Here is a 7803-nt window from a genome sequence, read left to right as displayed (position 1 = left end):
ACTTAAGTCATTAAAACTCATTTTCGACCACTCAACAAAATTCTTATTAACAAACTATAGTTTTGGCAAGTCGGTTAGGACATCTACTTTGTGCATGACACACGTCCTTTTTCCAACAATTGTTTACAGACAGATTATTTCACTTATAACTCACTGTGTCACAATTCCAGTGGGTCAGAAGTTAACATGCACTAAGTTGACTGTGCCTTTAAACAGCTTGGAAAATTCCAGAAAATGATGTCATGGCTTTAGAAACTTCAGATAGGCTAATTGACATCATCTGAGTCAATTGGGTGTACCTGTGGATGTATTACCTTCAAACTCTGTGCCTCTTTGCTTGACATCATGGGAAAATCAAACGAAATCAGCAAAGACCTCAGAAAAAAAATTGTAAACCTCCACAAGTCTGATTCTTCCTTGGGAGCAATTTCCAAATGCCTGAAGGTACCACGTTCATCTGAACAAATGTAAGGGCTGTCGTGAGAGAGAGTAGACCAAGGTGCAGCGGAGTTAGTGTTCATCATTGAATATTTAATCACAGAAAGAACACTATACAAACTAAACAAGAAAACTGACAGCCAAACAGTCCTGTCAGGTGCAAACACTAACAGAAACAATTACCCACAAAACCCAAAGGAAAAACATGCTCCTTATGTGTGACTCCCAATCAGCAACAACGAGCTTCAGCTGTGCCTGATTGGGAGCCACACACAGCCCAAAACAAAGAAATACAAAAACATAGAAAAAGGAACATAGAACGCCCACCCAATGTAACACCCTGGCCTAACCAAAATAAAGAACAAAAACCCCTCTCTATGGCCAGGGCGTTACAACAAACACTAGTACGCAAGTATAAACACCATGGGACCACGCAGCCGTCATACCGCTCAGGAAGGAGACGCGTTCTGTCTCCTAGAGATGAACGTACTTTGGTGCGAAAAGTGAAAATCAATCCCAGAACAACAGCAAAGGACCTTGTGAAGATGCTGGAGGAAACAGGTACAAAAGTATCTATTTCCACAGTAAAACAAGTCCTATATCGACATAACCTGAAAGGCCACTCAGCAAGGTAGAAGCCTCTGCTCCTAAATTGCCATAAAAAAGCCAGACTATGGTTTGCAACTGCACATGGGGACAAAGATCGTACTTTTTGGAGAAATGTCTTCTAGTCTGATGAAACAAAAATAGAACAGTTTGGCCATAACGACCATCGTTAGGTTTTGAGGATAAAGGGGGAGGCTTGCAAGCTGAAGAACACCATCCCAACCGTGAAGCACGGGGGTGGAAGCATCATGTTGTGGGGGTGCTTTGCTGCAGGAGGGACTGGTGCCATTCACAAAATAGATGGCATCATGAGGATGGAAAATGATGTGGATATATTGAAGCAACATCTCAAGAAATCAGTCAGGAAGTTAAAGCTTGGTCGCAAGCTTGGTCTTTCAAATGGGCAATGACCACAAGTATACTTCCATAGTTGTGGCAAAATGGCTTAAGGACAACAAAGTCAAGATATTGGAGTGGCCATCACAAAGCCCATCAATCCTATAGAAAATTTGTGGGCAGAACTGAAAAAGTGTGTGCGAGCAAGGAGGCCTACAAACCTGACTCAGTTACACCAGCTCTGTCAGGAGGGATGGGCAAAAATTCACCCAACTTATTGTGGGAAGCTTGTGGAAGGCTACCCGAAACGTTTGACCCAGGTTAAACAATTTAAAGGCAATGCTACCAACTACTTATTGAGTGTATGTAAACTTCTGACCCACTGGGAATGTGACGAAAGAAATAAAAGCTGAAATAAATCATCCTCTCTACTATTATCCTGACATTTCACATTCTTAAAATAAAGGGGTGATACTAACTGACCTAAGACAGGGAATTTTTACTAGGATTAAATGTCAGGAATTGTGAAAAACTGAGTATAAATGTGTTTGGCTAAGGTGTATGTAAACTTCCAACTTCAACTGTATATTTTGGGTTCTGATGGGGTACAACCATAGAACTAAGTGCATGAGGCACTTATAGGCTATATTTTCAAGAATAAATGGGCATATATATATATATATATCTATAAATGGGTAAATATATATATATATATATACCATTATTTGAAGTAATTGATTGAAGTAGTCACCTTTTGTACCTCATTTATCACATTTCAATAGGTGGTCCAGGTATCCTCATGACATGGCACAAGTGGGGGATGGACCATTCCTCTTTTGTTGTCTATCGTTCCTCTATTGTTCCCACAAGGGTAAGGTCGATGATTCCCATCAGCTCACGGATTCCCATCAGACCAACTCATTGACACTAAAAACACTATTTGTTCAAAACATATTTTTTTTACCCTTAAGTGTATGTTGGATTTTATTACTCAACCGGAAATGTAAAAAAATAGCTGGAGTGTGTCTTTAAATACATGTATTAATTATCTTTGAGACATTAAGTTGAAATACTGTGCAATTCCCATCATTCCTGTGGAAGACCGCTCCTTCTGAGGAGTACCAATATGGCAGACAGGTGCTTCAAAGCCTCTCATTGGCCAATACATAGCTTCAGCAATCTAGTGTTTGTATACACTGAATGCACAAAACATTAGGGACACCTTCCTAATATTGAGTTGCTCCCCCGTTTGACCTCAGATCAGCCTCAATTCGTCAGGGCATGGACAATACAAGGGGTCGAAAGCGTTCCACAGAGATGCTGGCCCATGTTGACTCAAATGCTTTCCACAGTTGTGTCAAGTTGGCTGGATAACCTTTGACAGTGACTCTGAATGGATTGAATATGGGAGATACTGGCTGGTACTGGTGTTCCAGAGGAGACCTCCAAATGCCTGTTCACATCACTGTCAATCAACTGACCACAACACAGACTGACACCATCATTAGTAAGTAATGAGAGACCAGTTATAACCAAAAGTAGTGGAATGAGTCTTTCAAATTCACAGAATCCAACTGAAGTCATTTTGTTAATTTAAAACATTGATATATCACGCTGAAATTCTGTCACTTCAACACTAATAAATGACGTACGGAAACTGTTGCACCTTGCCAGAAAAGCAGACCACTCAAGACATCTGCCTGACCTCACCCACAACTGTAGATCCTGCTGTCTCCTCTTCCACCTCTCAGGTCCAGTCAACAACACACACCATGCAGCCCAGGGGTAAGTGTTCACTACCACCTCTTTAACCGGTACTCAATAAGCTAAAAAGGTCATTTATTTAAATTTCAATTACTGGATTAATGAATTGTGTTGTTTTATAATCACTTACAAAAATGTCCCCTGTATGCCTCATTCTTCAATTATATATGTCTGATTGAAATTGGCAGAGTATCATGTCCTCAAAGCAGTGTTGTTCTTCTACAGATGGGAGAGAACACTCTTCTACCTTCCAAAAACTGTTAATGCAGTGCTCTTCTTCCTGTGCAACGTCATTGCTGTGGTGAAGTTCAGGGCAACCTGACTCTGAGGTAAAACAGGATGAGTAGAAACTAGATTTATTTAGCATTTGCACATTTTTCATTGTGGTATATGTCTTTATCTTCTTCACCTTCTCCAGCTTTAATGGAATATTTAAATGATTTGCTAATAGACATGTTTTACTGTTCTCAAGATCATCTGTCACCAAATTCTGTGAAATTCTGTGAAAGAAAATCTGAAATTCTGATGTATCGAAGTTATTTGCTGTGTTGGAGACAACAAGTGTTTAACAAGATGTCATAGTATGAGTTAGTTTACCAGAAACCTGCAGCCTTGTGGTACAGCAGCTTCCTGAGCTAACTTTAACAGTCTAGGTTGGAGGACATCTGTGGTTTTGAGCTGCATCTATGACCAGGGTTGATCTCTAAGTGGAAGGCAGTCAACACTCCATCTCCGTAGCTCATGTGCCCTCAATTCTATACATTTCTTTTTGTAATCATTAGTGACCTATTTTCCAGCTGAGGGTAACAGGATAATAGTGACTCTTGGTCCCAAAGAGCCCTTGGAGAAAGCTGGAAGCTGAAATACATAGTAGTGACTATGATTTTGGGGTTGACCTAGTCTACATAATGCAATAGTTCCTATCTGCCACTGAGGGGGGCATGTACACAAAAATGTTCAGCTTTCTTCAGGATAAAACACACACACACAAACGTCTGTTTTACAATCTTTGTGTGTACAAAAAAATGTATGCCAATTCAAAATCTTATTTTCCCTAAACTAATTATGATTCTAAACTTAACCCTAATTGTAACCATTAACCTAAACCTAACCCATAAGCCTAAAATATACTTTTTGCTTGTGGGGCCGGGCAAAATGTCCCAACTTGTCCAAATGGTGCACCACCCATCTCATATGTATATATTGTATTCTATACTGTGCCACTGTATGTCCTGTATGTCCAATGTCACTCTGACATATATGTATATATATTCTTAATCCATTCATTACTTAGTTTTATGTGTATTTTGGGAATATGTTGTGAAACTGTTAGAAGCTAGAAGCACAAGCATTTCACTACACCCGCAATAACATCTGCTCAACACGTGTATGTGACCAATACATTTGCTTTTAATTGATTTAGATTTTTGACTTGTCCAAATGGTCCTTGTTTTACCCACAAGGATAGTAAAACCAAACCACACACACACACACACAAAACAAGGTTACATTTAAATGTTTTTGGTTCGTTTATTAATCCTGAGATCTTGGGTTGTATCATAGTTGATATTTGGTTGTCTGGTTGTCTGTAATAAATCCTCTCCTTGTTGAATCAGAGCCTTGGATAACTATTCTGTCTTCACCTTGTCCAGCTTTAATGGAATATATAAATGCTTGTTAGTTTTTTAAATTTTCTTTGGTACTATTTTCGAAAGTATGTGGTACATTTTCACAACTCTTAGTACAAAACTCCACACTGATCATACTTGTAACTCAGTCAGACTTTCATTCATGGCCTGTCATTGTGCGTCATTGTGATTGTAAACATCTCTCACCACACAACCACTGATTCAAAATATATGTATTGTATTGTGAAATGCACTGAGAACATCACCAAAATTCAACATAATGAATTTAGTCATTTTAACTACCAGTTAATCCCAATAACAAACAATGCAAGATACGTGTTTCAAATCGCCCTTAGATGTGCTGAAAGTAGTATGCTACAGTACTGTAAATTACAGTAGATTATACTGTTTTCACATTAGGAAATATACTTACATTACCCAACAAAATTGACAGAAAATCTTTAACTTTCCATAATATTTATCCGATGTATAATTATAGGTGTGATATCAATGAAGACGTCCAATGAAGACATCGGTCTGAATAGATGTAGTAGCCTGCCTCATCCATGGCCAGAAGGAGGGTGGCACTCTCGTACACCTTCCAGCTCCATGCTGAAAATACATCCTCAATAGGGCTGAGGACAGGAGAGTATGGGGGCAGGTATAGGGTCACGAACAGCGGATGAGCCCGAAACTATGCCTGAACAACCTCTGCATGGTGGAACCTGACATTGTCCCACACAATGACATAGGTGAACCCATCACCTTGACAGGCCAGCTCAATTTCTTACGGCTGAAATCTCGTTAACGGGATTGATATGACAACAGCCAGTGAAAGTGCAGAGGGCCAAATATAAAACAGCAAAAATCTCATCATTAAAATTTCTCAAACATACAAGTATTATACACCATTTTAAAGATAAGATTCTCATTAATCCAGCCACAGTGTCCGATTTCAAAAAGGCTTTACAGCAAAAGCACACCAAACGATTATGTTAGGTCAGCACCTAGTCACAAAAAAACATACATCCATTTTCCAGCCAAAGAGAGGAGTCACAAAAAGCAGAAATAGAGATAAAATGAATCACTAACCTTTGATGATCTTCATCAGATGGCACTCATAGGACTTCATGTTACACAATACATGTATGTTTTGTTTGATAAAGTTCATATTTATATCCAAAAATCTCAGTTTAAATTGGCGCGTTATGTTCAGTAATGTTTTGCCTCCAAAACTCCCGGTGACTTTGCAGAGAGCCACATCAATTTACAGAAATACTTATCATAAACTTTGATCAAATGTACAAGTGTTATGCACAGAATTAAAGATACACTTCTCCTTAATGCAACCGATGTGTCAGATTTCAAAAGAGCTTTACAGCGAAAGCAAACTTTGCAATAATCTGAGTACAGCGCTCAGATATCAAAACAAGCCATACAGATACCTGCCATTTTGGAGTCAACAGAAGTCACAAATACCATTATAAATATTCACTTACCTTTGATGATCTTCATCAGAATGCACTCCCAGGAATCCCAGTTCCAAAAGAAATGTTTGTTTTGTTCGATAAAGTCCATCCTTTATGTCCAAATACCTCCTTTTTGTTTGCGCGTTCCGTCGAGTAATCCAAATGCACTGTGCTCGCGCAGTTAGTTCAGACGAATAGTCCAAAAAGTTATATTACAGTTTGTAGAAACATGTCAAACGATGTATAGAATCAATTTTTAGGATGTTTTTATCATAAATCTTTCATAATATTCCAACCGGACGATTCCTTTGTCTTCAGAAAAGAAAAGGAACACAGCTAACTCTTACGTGAGCGCGTGCCACAGAGCTCATGTCATTTTCTCAGTCATCTGATTCCAATGGCTCTTATTCTCTCCCCATTCACAATAGAAGCATGAAACAACGTTCTAAAGACTGTTGACATCTAGTGGAAGCCGTAGGAAATGCAAAATGACCCCACAGACACTGTATACTGGATAGGCAATCACTTAAAAAACTATAACCTCAGATTTCCACACTTCCTGGTTGGATTTTTTTCTCAGGTTTTTGCCTGCCATATGCGTTCTGTTATACTCACAGACATCATTCAAACAGTTTTAAAAACTTCAGAGTGTTTTCTATCCAAATCTACTAATAATATGCATATCTTAGCTTTTGGGACTGAGTAGCAGGCAGTTTACTCTGGGCACCTTCTTCATCCAAGCTACTCAATACTGCCACCCATCCATAAGAAGTTTAAAAAACACAATGAGGTGTGCAGCGTTGTAATATCCAAGTAGTGGCCTTCGTCCTACCACACCATCTTTAGTGGTAATTGCACATGTGGAGATGTTTCCCCCACATTGTCCAGGCACTTGGCCGATGAGAGTTTGCCCACAGCGCTGAGTTTTGGCCAGGTTGAAGCCCGCTTCATCAACAAACATATACTTGTGGTGGTTAACAACAGCATCAAGCAGCATCACCCTCTAAAAATACATTTGGGTTATTTATTTTTACAGTATAGTTCCTTCATGATATTGTGAAGTAGCATGTGCATCAAATAGTAACAGTAATACAGTATATAGCGTAGTACCTGAACACACTCGGCCCCGCTGTTGTTTCACCTGGTTGTTGTTTCTCTCCAAAGGCACCAGGTAAACGTGTTTCATCGATACCTGGTGGATCTTCAGAAGGTGGCCAATTGTTGGAAGGCTGATGGATGCCACATTGACAAAGGTGTCATCATTCTCCTCAATGGCCTGCTTCTTTTCGGACAGCCGCATGTCATTCCTGGCCCTCACCATTTCCACCACTCTCTCTGATGTCCACCTCTTTGACAGGGTCCATGCCCACCTCTTTGACCTCTTTAACGGGGCCCATGCACACCTCTTTGACCTCTTTGACGGGGTCCATGCCCACCTCTTTGACCTCTTTGATGAGGTCCATGCCCACCTCTTTGAACTCTTTGAAGGGGTCCATGCCACCTCTCTGCCGGGCCCCTTGTCCACGAGCTCTTTGATTTCTTCCTCTCCCTTGCTGTCTATC

At 39.9% G+C, this 7803-nt stretch overlaps 1 long non-coding RNA gene across 1 annotated transcript; it reads left to right on the top strand.

The window, feature by feature from the left end:
* The first annotated feature begins 3100 nt into the window (after positions 1 to 3100).
* Positions 3101 to 4761, top strand: LOC115193548 (uncharacterized). The gene is made up of 2 exons (XR_003878200.1): positions 3101 to 3165; positions 3370 to 4761. It is a non-coding gene; the product is annotated as an uncharacterized LOC115193548 (long non-coding RNA).
* Positions 4762 to 7803: the final 3042 nt, after the last annotated feature.

Source organism: Salmo trutta, chromosome 5, assembly GCF_901001165.1.
Source record: "Salmo trutta chromosome 5, fSalTru1.1, whole genome shotgun sequence".
Classification (NCBI taxonomy): domain Eukaryota; kingdom Metazoa; phylum Chordata; class Actinopteri; order Salmoniformes; family Salmonidae; genus Salmo; species Salmo trutta.
Note: the sequence above shows the minus strand (reverse complement) of the source record. Positions and strands in the feature narration are given on the sequence as shown.